A 14,294-nucleotide genomic window follows, 5' to 3' on the forward strand; every position below is an offset into this window, starting at 1 on the left:
GTATATTTTAAGGAAAAAGAAAAAAGCAAAATAGGAAATGTGTATAGAGTTTCCTACATGCTACCTTTTGTGTAAAAGGGTGGGAAATAATAATGTACATTTATCTTTGCATAAAGAGCCTTTGGAAGGATACACATGAAAAACAAATAAAATTGGTTACCTGTGGATGTTGGAGTTTGACTATGAGCTGAGCAGATGGCAAAGATATATAGTATGCTTTTTTGAGCAATATAAGTACATATATGTATGCATATGTATACGTGATCAGTCATGTCTGACTCATTGGGACCCCAAGGACTGTAGCCCCTCAGTCTCCTCTATCCAAGAGGTTTCCAGGCAAGAATACTGGAGTGGATTTTCATTTCCTCCTCCAGGGGATCTTCCAAACCCAGGGATAAAACTCGAGTCTCCTGTGTCTCCCACATTGCAGGTGGGTGCTTTAGTGAGTCACAGGGGAAGGCCCATAAGTACATATACTGTTCGGTAACTCTACAAAAGCAGTTTTCAAAGTCTCCACATTTCTACAGGTTATCGCCCCTTCTACACCAATATTCAACCTAACTCTAATATTCCTTCCTAGTATCATCTACCACCCAGCCTTGCTGAACTGCATGTTAATCCCCTGAAATGCTCTGTACATTTTCCAGGTTATTATTTAACGATCATTCTCACTTCGAAATGCCCTTCCATCCCTCCTAACAGTTTAACAAAGCATCTTTGGCTCCGCAAAACCATTTTCTTTTCTCTGATCCTTCCCTATTAAAGAAGATGCCTCCTCTTTGGCACCCATCTAAAACCTACAGTATTTCACTTGATGGATTTCAGTACTCTGCTCTGTATTATAATCCTATTGTTCCATTTTCATTATTTAAAACAGGCATTTTACTAATAAAATTTGGTAACATATCAATGAAGAGCATGCAAACCATAGCAAACTAATATTATACAGGCAAAGAATACTTTTACAGTACAGTTAACGATCATGGTCAAAATACAACTATACAGAGAATAGATGAGCAGTGTAGAATCATTTATAGTGATAACACTCTGATTTCATGGTTTTTTAGCTATCTATTAGAGCTTAAGCACTTTAGCTAAGGGTTTCTCTAGCTTCTGGAGAAAGGAATGGCAACCCACTCCAGTATTCTTGCCTGGAGAATCCCATGGACAGAGGAGCCTGGTGGGCTCTAGCCCATGGAGTCGCAAAGAGTAGGGCATGACTGAATGATTAACAGTAACTTTTTTCACTTTTTTTCCTCTAGCTTCAAAGAACTTTTAGACTTTATGCACCCACATATTTCTTTCACATTTTTATCACTTGTATTGTGATTTTGATTAATTAACTCTTTCCAGTCCCTTTTTTCACTTAGAAACAGTGGAGTGGTTTCTGTGGAAAGCAAAAGGTCTTTCTGAGGTCAAAGAGAAAACACACCACCCTTGCTTCTCAGGATGACATGAGGGATACATATTTACCAGAAGCTGGCAATGTTCAGGGCTTCCCTGATAGCTCAGATGGTAAAGAGTCCCTAGGTTGAGAAGATCCCCTGGAGAAGTAAATGGCAACCCACTCCAGTATTCTTGCCTGGAGAATCCCATGAACAGAGGAACCTGGCGGGCAAAGGTTCCCTGGGGTTGCAAAGAGCTGGACACGACTGAGTGGCTTCACTTTCTTTGTTTCTTTCTCCTTTGGCAGTGTTCTGATAGCCTTACAAATTCATAGAGCCTTTCTGTGTTTTATCTTTTTGCTGTGTCCTAATTACCTTGAAGACCCCAAGTCCCTGAAATAATCTCTTAGGCTCACTGATTAAAAAGCCGAGGAAATTATATTTTGTTCTCCCTGGCTCCTTTTTTTTTTTTGCCTATTTCTCCATTTCCCCACCCCAATGCAATTTAAGATTCTTTATCTCTTACACTCATGCAATTTAATAATCCCTGTTAATTAAACTCTTGTACGTTCCCCAACCCAATTCCAAAACACTCTGCCAAATATAAACTCTTTGACCTTGCTTTCAAGCTCCAGGAGCCAGAGATGCCTTTTCTAGCATTTTTTTTTCTTCTTTTCCTTCTCTTCTATTATTCATTTAACCAAGCACTGAGGTGGCTTCAGACTAAAAAATATCTGACAATCAATATCACACATCACCATCACCACTGAAGACATTTCTAAGACAAGATCACTTGTCTTCTCAGTGATCTCCGAAAAAGCTGGAACTGAAACAACCATCATGAAACAGACTCGTTCCAAGTTCCTAGCCAAGTAATCACCTCATCTCTAGCCTTCACCGTCTAGTCCAAGGTCATCTATAGCTGATTTTTCTTTCCTGGTCAGTGGTGTGATTCCTAGTCTTCAAAACCAGGCATCTCTTCCTTAGCAATGAAAGTGCCACACAGATGGCAAAACTCCTTAATAAATAATTTTCTAAAATACTTAATGTCTATGGTACATATAAATAGACTTCATATAATAAATATTAGTGATCTTCATTACTTTTGTATCTGAACACTCATGCTATATCCCTTCTAATTTTCATAATAGTTTTGATAAAGATTTCAATTGGCAGAATCTAGTGAAGCAGAGTTCCTATCAAGAGAAAGAGTGCCTCCTACATGCAAATATCACAACGACGTCTTTCCACTTCACGAGCAGTACCTAACCCCACTCTGAGACCTGGAGAAGGTCTGTACCAGACAGGATCTCCAGAGCAAAGAAACCAGTCATGCAGGCTGAGAAATCCCACGGTCTGCTGGCCGGAGGCTGGAGACTCAAGGAAGCAGGTGGTATGGGTCTAAGGATCTGAGAGCTGGGTGGTTTAGGCAGGAGAAAGTCAGCGTCCCCACTCCATGGTCAGGCGGCATGAGTGAATTCAGCTCTCCTCCAATTTCCCATCCTAGGCAGGCTCTCAAAGGACTGCCTGAAGCCCGCCTGCTGTGGGGATTGCCCTGTGGTTTCCCGAGTCTAACCCTTCAGAAGCCCATTTCCCCACAGAATGGGGGAAAATGTTTGCAAATGAAGCAACCTACAAGAGATTAATCTTCAAAATAGTCACTGATTAATCTCACGCAGTTTCATATCCAAAAAATCACCACCACCAACAATAACAAACTGCATCAAAAATGAGCAAAAAAAAGTTTTAAACAGATATTTCCCCAAAGAAGACATACAGATGGCCAAAAAGCACAGGAAAAGAGGATCAACGTCACTAATTATCAGAGAAATGCAAATCACAACTACAAAGATATCACCTCATGCCAGTCAGAATGGCCACCATTAAAAAAGCCCACAAACAATAAATTCTGGAGAAGGTATGGAGAAAAGGGAATGCTCCTACATTGTTGGTGGGAATGGAAATTGGTAAGGCCACTATGGAGAACAGTATGGAGGTTACTTAAAAAACTAAAAATAGAACTACCATATGACCCAGCAATTGCACTCCTGAGCTTATATCTGAAAAAATAGTAATAATAATAATAATTTGAAAAGATACATGCACACCAGTGTTCACTGCACTATTTGCTGGAAGCAATATTGTAAATGGAAGCAACCCAAATGTCCATCGACAGGAAAGGATAAAGAAGATGTGGTATATATACACAAAAGAATATTACTCAGCCATGAAAAATGAAATAATGGCATTTGCAGCAATATGAACTGACCTACAGATTATCATACTAAGTAAAGTAAGACAGAGAAAGAAGTATCATATGTATCATTCATACCTGGAATGTGATTTTAAAAATGATACAAATGAACGTATTTAAACTTACAGATATTGAAAATAAACTAATGGTTACCAAAGGGGAAATGTGGGGAGGGATAAATCATTAACACACACACCCTACTATACATAAGACAGACAATCAATGAGGACCTGATGCACAAGACACAGAGCTTTACTGAATGCTCTGTAAGAACCTATACGAGAAAAGAATCTCAAGAAGAGTGTGTATAACTGAATCACTTTGCTGCACACCTAAACTAACACAACCTTGTAAATCAATTATCCTCGATTTTTTTTTAATGCTGGAAGTAGATGGCATCAAAGATTGAAAAAATAAATAAACACAATATCTAAAACAAAAAAATAAAGAGACAGATGTCAATATTTCACACACACATCCAGAAATAAAGTTTAGCCAGCTATCCGGGCACCCCATGGACTAGTCAAGTTGACACATAAAATTAATCATCACCAAATCTCCTCTTATTCATTTCTGTATTTGCCCTAGAATCTGGCCACATACAGCAGATGACTTAAAAGAGTAGAAAAAATGAAGGTGTCAATCAAATCACCCCCACCCCATTTTTCTTCTATTGAGATGGTGAACCAGCTTTACCATCACAATCCAAGATTTTTCTCTCCAGAAAACAAACTGCCATTTTCAATACTGCCCTTCATCGACCCTCACAAGTTGATTTTTCATTTTTCAGGAAAGAAAGTTTGAAACGCAGACAAACCTTAAAAACAATCTTTCAAATCTGAAAAAAGAAAAAAAACTTTTGAAAAGGATTGTTTTGAGAGAGGTGGATGCCAGTGGCACCCTGGTAAGATAAAGCAAAATGTGAGGGCATCCTCTTTTTCGACTTGTCCAGGGAGGTAGATCTTAATTTGCTGAAAGGAAATCCATAGCAAGCCAGTCTGAGTCAGCGCCACGCTGCTCCCCTCAGTCTGCAGACTGAGCGGCTGATACCGCTCCCGCAGCTCCATCATTGTGAAAAGAAATTTCAATTCCAGCCTCGGCAGGAGCAGGGAAACTCAGTTTGGAAGTTTCCATCTTTTTGGTCCTTACAAAAGAAAAAAAAAGCAAATTCCTTACAAAGAATTAGATTTCGATTTCTCATTAGAGAGGGGCTCCCTTCCAATAATTCTACAATGCAGAATGAAAGCTCCATACGGTTTAACTCTTAGACACATACACAAAAGATTTTTCTCTCTTTAAAGAAAGCACCTCATAAGACGCAGAAAAGATTTTTTTTCCTTCCTATTGCTAAATGTCTTCTTTTTCCCATAAGCCTTGTTTTTCCCTTACCTCCATTTCTGAGCCGATTTTCACTGCGAGAAGAGAAAAAAAAAAAAAGTTTCTGGAAGCCGACCAAGAGGCTTAGCACCTATACGACTTATTCAAACAGGTGTGTCTAACCTCACAGTATAAAAGAAAAAGCATTAAGACTTATTGCCAGTGAAAATTTAACCCCATGTCAAATGTCTCAAAAATAAGGATGCTCCGCTACAGACACTTTCACCTTGTGAAGGAAGCTTTATTTGGCATTTATCATTACAAGGGGGCACTTGGTGAGTTTCATACTCAAAAGGGACAGGGAAAAAAAAATATCACTGCTGGTTACCAGAAAGCACTGAATTGCTTAGTGCACTCAGCTGTCTCACGTGTGGGAGACTATTCTTCCCTTTCTCTTTTTTATTGGACAGAATTCAGAATTGAATAGGCCTATGAACAAACTGTTTGTACCCTAATCAATGGCTCACTTATGAGTCTGTTGAGGAAAATGAGTGCTTAGAAAAGAAATATTAAAGCCAGAGGACTTCTTGAAGACCTCCAAGTTCATAGGGGAAAACTGCTGGGCAAAGTTAAGAGACACACAGGCACAACATCTGTTCATCCTTTTGACTTACAATGACAGCATTTTTTCCCAGATAGGTCTCCTGGATGTTACCTTGTATAGCATCAACAATGTTTTTAAAGGCTCTGCAAAACCATTTCATTTTTCTTCCTGGAGACAATTTCCATGGCTTGCTCACTACTGCACAATACTATTCGCTGAGAAACCTCAGACTGGGTCAGGCCTTTTTTTTTCCCCCTTTCCCTAACATTGTGTAAGATAAGAGCTTTATTTTTGCTTCACAATTTGCAAACAAGTTCCATATGAGTTCAACTGGACATTTTCTTCCTGTAGGTGCCTGGATTGGGTCAGCTTTAATGACCAAAGTGTGTGCAATGGTTTGATGTGTCACTTACATGTTAATTACATGTCTAGACAACAGGACAGAGCAAACTCTTGATCAGCAGTTGGGAGGAGCAGAATGCAGACGGCAACTCACAGGTGGGCTGAGGCCCAAGTCCATATGATGCGGGATGGTCATCAGTTCCAAGCTGGTGCAATTATGAGACAGGAAAGGAAGTTCAAAGTCAGATGCTGGTGTGGAGGGAGCCTCCCCTTTGAACAGACTGACAACAGACTTGGAGTTCACGATCGCATGCGGGTGAGATTAGCAGAGGTTGGCTGGGAGGAGAGGTCTGGGTTCTCGGACAGTGAGAAATTCCTGAATCTGACACAGTGGGGTCTGCTTGGGAGGAGCGCTGGTGCCTTTGGGCTGGCCCAGCTGCCGAGGTGCCTGATCCTGCCAGCAGCAGCAGTGTCACCTGGGCACCATCCTTTCTTGAATGGATATGGTAGTATTCAAACCGACATCCTCCGTATCTAGGAAAGACAAGGTTCAATCACCCACAACAGCAGCATGCAATCAAGAAACACATCTACATGACCCACTGAAAATCATCTTCAATAGTCGGTGAGTAACTGAAGCTGGGGCCACGTAAATAAGGCTGATCGTTTAATGTTTATGACACGTCACGTTTCAGAATCCATCCAAAGCAAGCATTACTCCATGAGTGAACGGCCATTTGCATTTTTTATTGCCCACCAAAGAGTACTTCTGACAGAGTTCTGTGACAGTGATCCGCCAAAAACACTACTTGGCAGCCAACAGCAAAGTGTCTGTGGTTTCCCAAACCTACCTTCTCTGTCTCTCAGGAGCTCACTGCATGATATTCATGGACTCCCTGTTACAATATTCCACCTGATAATACCAGCAATTATTATATCCAATATGCTGCAAATGACTCTTAGATAACACATGGCAAACAGCAGACCTGACAGTGTTTGTGAGCGAAATCAAAGCCTTACTGTCTTATTGATCAGTATTTGAATGTGCAATTGTACCCTTTAGGGAAGAGATCTTAATGGATGTCCGGCTGCCCATCAGAATGTGAACCATCAAGCGATGCTTCAATAAAACAACTCTGCAGAAAACAAACACATCATTCCCTGATCCCCACGGCATCAACTGAGTGTCCTCTGATGCTCAGTTTTAAACGGGACTTAGATGAGAAAATGTTCATGAGTAGGTTTATTTTATTTCATGCTTTTGCAAATTAACCTTCCATGGGAAGCATCTGCTGTTGGTTCAATTAAAGCCACTGGAAGTGTCCTTCATTCAGAAGAGAGCACTGAGTCCCTTCCCCGCACTGCTTTGTTTTTCCAGCTCCCCAAGCCAAGCACTTCTGTGTGTGTTCTCAAAATAGGCCAATGTCTTTGTCTGCTCCTATTGAGCCTTTCTGTCTAGAATCAATGGGCGAAGACATTAGTAATAATGGTGCTTCTGGAATCTCGGTGGTATCAGACTTGGAGCTATTGACACAGCATTCTGTTTTATCAAAATAACCTTTTTTTTTTTGTAAAGTAAGCTCTTTGAAAATGGAGTAGGGAAAACATTTTTCTAATGCACATAATAGAATTACAGCACACAAAAAAGAGTGTTATATTTAAAATTGTCCATAAAATTGGCGGTAGATTTTACCTTTATGGATGATGAAGATGAGATGGTTGGAATATGAGCTAATATCCAATTAATAGATGCACACAAATGCTCATCTATAGCACATCATCAGTTTCAAAGTGAGTGATTTCATTGCTATGTGTATGTGTATGTGTATGTGCTAAGTCTCTTCAGTCATGTCTGACTCTGTGCAACCTAAGATTGTAGCCTGCCAGGCTCCTCTGTCCACGGGATTCTCCAGGCAAGAATATGTAATAGGTTCCCATGCCATCCTCCAGGAATCTTCCTGACTCAGGGATCAAACCCATGTCTCTTATATCTACCTGCATTGGCAAGCAGGTTCTTTACCCCTACCACCACCTGGGAAGCCCCTAGAGCTGCAAACTGACACAAATCCAGAACCTCCATAAATGTCAAGGGGAAATAAAATGATCATTGCCAGCATCTACCAGGATAACTGATCTATACAATTACTCAATGAATAGTCAACATGATTAGTTATAATTCAATAGTTATAAAAATGGGTTACATAATTTTGTTCCAAGAAACTAAAAGAAAGAAAGACATTCCACTAAACAATGAAGACACCTCGAGTGTCGCCAACTGCACCTACACACTTGGTGGGAAATCTCACTGACTGCAGGTGGGCACACCTGTAATTTGGCAGGTAGGAGGAGGCTGTCTTTCTAATTGGCTTCAGCCATCATTTTCCCCTGGTAGAGTTTGTCATGATAAGCATTATAATGGCTTCCTTTGGACAGACTGAACTTAATACTCACTTAATCCCACTTTTATTCTTTTCCCTCATGTCTTTGAATTTGACCTATTGTATCCTGCCTCTTGCATGGACAACTACCACCCACCAAGACTCTTTTACCCTCTGCCCATCTACAGAGCCTCAGATGCTGCAGTTTTTATTTTGTTCACATATAGCACACATTCACTTGTCACATAATAATGGTTAAAATATAGCCATATCTTCATTTCTAGATCAGGAATCAAAGGCATAAGGAATTGATTGAAAGCCACGTAAGTACTTGGTGTTACACCTGGTACTCACATGATCTCACCTTTTCCAAATACATCACATGTACTTGCATATACATATGTCACTGTCTATATTCATGCGTGCTAGGTCGCTTCAGTCGTGTCTAACTCTTTGCAACCCTTTGGGCTGTAGCCCATCAGGCTTCCCTGCCCATGGGATTCTCCAGGAAAGAATACTGGAGTGGGTTGCCGTGCCCTCCTTTAGGGATCTTCCCAACCCAGAGATTGAACCCACATCTCTTATGTCTCCTACATTGGCAGTCGGGTTCTTTACCACTGCCACTTGTTTAATGATGGCGGTGGGGGAATCTCAGAGCAGAAGCAGGAGCCAGTTGGGCAGCGACTGGGAAGGTGTTAACTGTCTTGCCCATGATGAAGCCATCATGGCTCAGCAGACCTAATTCAGCAAGAGATAGCTGTGCAGAACCCGCTGGTCTGGGAGCGGCTGGAGCTCTCTGTCCTTCGCAAAGAGTGCGCTGAGGATGACAACATCTGTCGACAGAAGGTCAAGGACTGCCACAGAAAGTACTCCTACATCCGCAAGAAAAGGGCTGGTGGAAACTGCTTCTGTCATGCTTTCGGATTCTCCCACTTGAAGGGGTTGCTGGATGACAGCAAGGAATTGCAGCAGTTCAAGGCTGTGTCTGCCAAGAGCAAAGAGGACCAGGTATCCCAGGGCTTCACTGGGCTCACAGCTGAGGATTTCCACCACACATTCATGGACCTGAACGAACGGGTGGAGAAGCAGACCTCAGTGGCTGACCCGCTGGCCTCCTTCAACGACCAGAGCACCTTGGACCACCTAGTGATCTTCCTGCGGCTGCTCCCCTCGGGCGATCTGCAGCGGAACAGCAAGTTCTTGGAGCACTTCATCGAGGGTGGGCGGACCATCAGGGAACTCTGCCAGCAGGAGGTGGAGCCTGCGTGCAAAGGGGGGCAGCTGCATCCTCATCCCGGCGCTGGCCCAGGCGCTCAGCGTCCCCATCCGGGTGGAGGACATGGACCGCAGCGAGAGCCGCACCACGCCCCCCTGAGGGTTCCAGCCCAAGGTCTGCCTTCTCTGCCGGCCTGGACACCAGGACACCCTCTACGAATAGGCCTGCCCTCCCCTCTGCCAGGCGCTAGACGTGTACAGAGGGGTTTTTGTGGTCGTGAATGGTCATATTTCACTGCCCCACCCCCTTACCTGTCACATGACCTTGTGTTTTATTAAAGGGGACACCAGTGGTGAAAAAAAAAGACTTACAGATACACTATCCCCTTTTACCTTCAATACAGACCAGTGCATAAGGGGAACAGGGTGGTCTTGTAGTTTCACATTTGAGGAAACCTATCTCTCCAGGGAAAGGGGTGGGATACAGTGGTTAGAAGAGGTTGCAAGCCTTGGCTATGTGGTTGCAGTTCCAACAAGTGTATTTAGATTCCAGCTTTTCAGTCACCAGCGTGTGGCCTCAGGGAAGTTGTCTAAGTACTCCATGCTTCATTTGTCTTATCCAAGCAAAATGAGACTGAACCACTACACACGTATTAGAATGACCAAAATTCAGAACAGTCATGACACTGTGCTGGTGAGCAACAGGAAGTCTCATCTATTGGTGGGCGAACCCAGGATGGGATACTTATTTTGGAAGACAGTTTAGCAGCTTCTTATGCAACTGAAACATACTCTCATGTGATCCAGAAATCACAACCCTTGGTATCTACCCAAGCAAACGGAAAATGAATGCTCACACAGAAGCCTGCCCATGCGTGTTTATAGCAGTTTTATTCATAATTGTTAATTCTCAGAAGCAACCATGATGTTCTTCAGTAGGTGGTGAATGCATAAACAAATGTTGGTCATGCAGACAAGGGACTAGTGTTAAGCCCTAAAAAGAAATGAGCTGTCAGACTACAAAAAGATATGAAGGAAACTTACATGCATAATCCCAAGTGAAAAGTCAATATGAGAGGGAAACATACTGTATGGTCCAATCATAGGACATTCTGGAAAAGGCAAACTTTTTAAGACAGTAAAGACTGGTGTATGCCCAGAGTAGGACAGAGGGAGGGATCAACAGGTCATGCACAGAAGTATTTCAGGACAAAAAACTACTCTATATGATACTATAAGGATGGATACACATCATTATACAATTGTCTATAGGCATAGAATGTACAACACTAAGAAGGAATCCTGATGTAAACTGTGAACTATGAACCCATGTCCTCTGCCTTTTGTCTGTAGAAAAACTTCAAAGAAAAAATTTAATTAGGAAAGTGAGAAAATGCCAAAAGAAAGGAGAACAGTCAAGCAAGATAAAATCATAAAGCTTTAGCCATGAAACAAATTTGAAGAACTTTAGCTCCTCCTCAAGGACTGCACATACTATTCTTGAGTCATGTCCTTTAAGCTGTTTTCCAGATTCTGAAGCCCCCACCAGGAGGATGAAGTTAACTGCGTGCTGCCCACAAGCATGGAGGCCCCAGACTGGCCTGAACCAGAAGGTTGATGATGCTGACTCTCGATTACCTTACCACCAGCCAATCAGAAGAATGTCCCCGAGCTGACCACATGTGGCTCCTTGAACATTGTAAGACACCTCACTCCCTGCTCCAGAGGGGACACATAGTCTTGAGGGCATTAACTTGATGTGGCCCTCTTGGCCTGACAAAGCAATCAAGCTACTTCTTTGTAATTCATGCAAAACTGTCTCCATGATTCTGCTTGGCATCAGTGAGCAGAGGCTGAGTTTTGGCAGCAGTGCGGTGCGTCAGTGAGGTTCTTTGGTTTTAAGGCCAGTCTCGCCTGGCAGGGCCGCTGACAATGCAGGAAGCCATGCATATGTGAGCACCGGGGGTATACACGAAATCGCTGTACCTTCCCCTCAAACTGCTGTGAATCGAAAACTGTTCTAAAAAAAAAAGTCTTTAAAAGTGACATTAAGAACCTGCTGCAGAGGGTTATCATAAGGATTCAATTAAATGAGACATTTAATGAAACGCACTTGACCCATGGTAAGCCCCTGATAAATGGCAGCAGTAGGTTCTCACCTCACGTATGCACAGAACCAGCTCACAACCTGTCGCCTTCCTGAGGTCCTTTCACTCTCTTCTTTTCACAGTGGATAATTTCTCTGTAACACTGGCCTATACATTTCAATTATTCAATATGTATTAATATTTCCTGAGCATCTCTTAGGGACTGAGACATTCTGAAGGAAACAGACAGGAGACACTCTGCAAAAACACAAACACACTTATTTTTACTGTGGGAATGATGACACAGAGGGGCCGGAAACCACAGGCCAGACGAGGGGTGAATTGGTCCTGGGGTTTGGCTGAAGCAAAGGATAATGCTAAATGTAAATGAAAATAATGTTTTGATGCACATTGATTGTAATTTCTGTTTTAAAATATAATTTTTTTGGTTTTGGATGGAAATAAATTTGGGTATAAATGAGCACCCAAAAGTTAATTTTAGAAAAACTATAAACTGCTCGATAGGCACAGTAGCTTCTCATGTTATCAAAGATGGCACCCAAACGATACAGCACCAACATGTGGCTGGAAAGTTAGACAGACCTGCTGATTTATAAACCAGGGATTCTGGAGCTGAATGGGGCTTCTCAGGTGGCACTAGCGGTCAAGAACCCACCTGCCAATGCCGGAGATGCAAGAGTCATGGGTTCGATCCCTGGGTCGGGAAGATCCCCTTCCAGGGAAATGGCAACCCACTGCAGTATTCTTGCCTGGTGTGCTACAGTCCATGGGGTCACAAAGAGTTGGACAGGACCGAGCAAATACGCCCACACACCGGTACAGAATAAGGTGTCAGGCTCACACCTGACTCCCAGCCCCCTTCTTCACGGTCTTTCTTCTACATCAGTAAGCCATCATAACAGCACTTCTTCCTAAATAACTTTCACTGGATCCCCTCTTCTCTATTAAAGCTAAATTCATCTAAGTGACTGGGACAGTCTATCTCTGGCTCAGCCTTGACCCAGGGTCACCCAACTTGGCATGTTCAAGGAAATCTGAGATGGATACTTCCCTGTTCCTCCCCACAACCTCTGGCCTGAGCATCCCCACATTAGGGGAAAGTGGGTCAACAGCTGTAAATATATTTGCTATCATTTTTAAACTGAAGTATAGTTGAATTACAATGTTGTATCAATTTCTGATACACAGCAAGGTGACAGGGTTATACATATGTTTTAAGGATACTGTCACTAAGAGCTATTGTTCTTCAGAATCTGTTCTCTCCAATGGTCCAGAGTTTTAACATTGAATTTTATTTCAAATTTAATTCAGAACAACAGGTTAAAAGCTAAAGAAAGCAAGAAGCAAATACATATTTTGAGTCAAATAAAATTCATTCTTCAACAGTAAATACATGGATAATGCTGGACTTTCACAATGTCTAAAACTAACTCATTACTTCAATATGTGTCAGGGCTTAAGCAGGGCTTAAGAATTTCATGAGGAAAACACACCTTTCTTTCAAAGTACCCCCAAAAAGTTCAAAGTAGACATGGGAAATCTGTCTCCTGCTGTAGAAACAGTGGTTCCAAAATGCAAAACAGCTCACGTGAATTTCACAAAGAATGGCAACAGGTGATCATTCATCTGAGGCCGCAGCCTAAGCAGTCCAGAGGGGTCGCAAAAGAAATGCACTTCTCAAGTCAATTATACTTCTCCCTACTCAATCCCACTAATTTTCTCACAGCTAGTATATTTCTTTCCTAATCACCAAAACTTTGACTTTTAATCTCTCCTCATCTTTCTTTCTCTCTTTGAACTATTTTAACATTTTCCTTTTTTTGACAGCTTCCCTTCACTTTCCAACAGTTAGCCTTAACTGCCAGAATATGAAAGCAAAGTACTTTCCTGAGTAAATCCACTGGTTAAATTCAGGTTGCCCAGTGCACCAGCCCCAAGCACTTGTCTCATGCATCCAACCTGGACTGGCGATCTGTATGGAATGGGGAGGGAGGTGGGAGGGGCGTTCAGGATGGGGAACGCATGTACATACATGGCTGATTCATGTCAATGTATGGCAAAAAGCACTACAATATTGTAAAGTAATTAGCCTCCAACTAATAAAAATAAATGGGAAAAAAAAAATTCAGGTTGCTTTTCCCTATATATGACCGACATTGATTTTTTCCCTCCTGACAGACAGTGGAGTTGGATTGAAAAGAGATTTTCACTACTCTTCCAAAGAAAAATCCCACAGGAAATACATCTGCTAGTTCCTTACTATTGGTATATATGGGGGAAGTGGACTAACCTAATTCAAAAAGAGAGTTAATATAAAACTGACCTTTGGTTTTCCTTTAGGACAACCATGAGACATCTGGGCTGGCTGCCACCCCCCGCCCATCTCTGTGTGCTGTACCTACTGGTCAACCTGAAACAGCAGATCATCAGTGGCCACACCCCATTCTCTCTCTTATTTTTTAATCAGTAAATTTGATACTTTAGAGAAGTTTTCGAACCACAGAAACCTTGAGGAGAGAGTGCAGAGAGGTCTCATGCATACCCCCTGCCTTCAGACACGCACAGTCTTCCCCATCGGCAACGCCCTGCACCAGGAGGTACATCTGTCACAGCCGATGAACCTACATGGGCACATCACCATCACCGAGTCCACAGCATACATTAGGGCTCTTGGAGTCGTACATTCTATCA

General features: G+C 42.3%; 1 pseudogene; it reads left to right on the top strand.

Annotated features, from left to right (window-relative positions):
• The first annotated feature begins 8,914 nt into the window (after positions 1–8,914).
• Positions 8,915–9,718, top strand: LOC133050398 (ubiquitin thioesterase OTUB1-like; annotated as a pseudogene).
• The last annotated feature ends 4,576 nt before the right edge of the window (positions 9,719–14,294 follow it).

The sequence above is a fragment of the Dama dama genome, chromosome 32 (genome assembly GCF_033118175.1).
Source record: "Dama dama isolate Ldn47 chromosome 32, ASM3311817v1, whole genome shotgun sequence".
Lineage (NCBI taxonomy): Eukaryota > Metazoa > Chordata > Mammalia > Artiodactyla > Cervidae > Dama > Dama dama.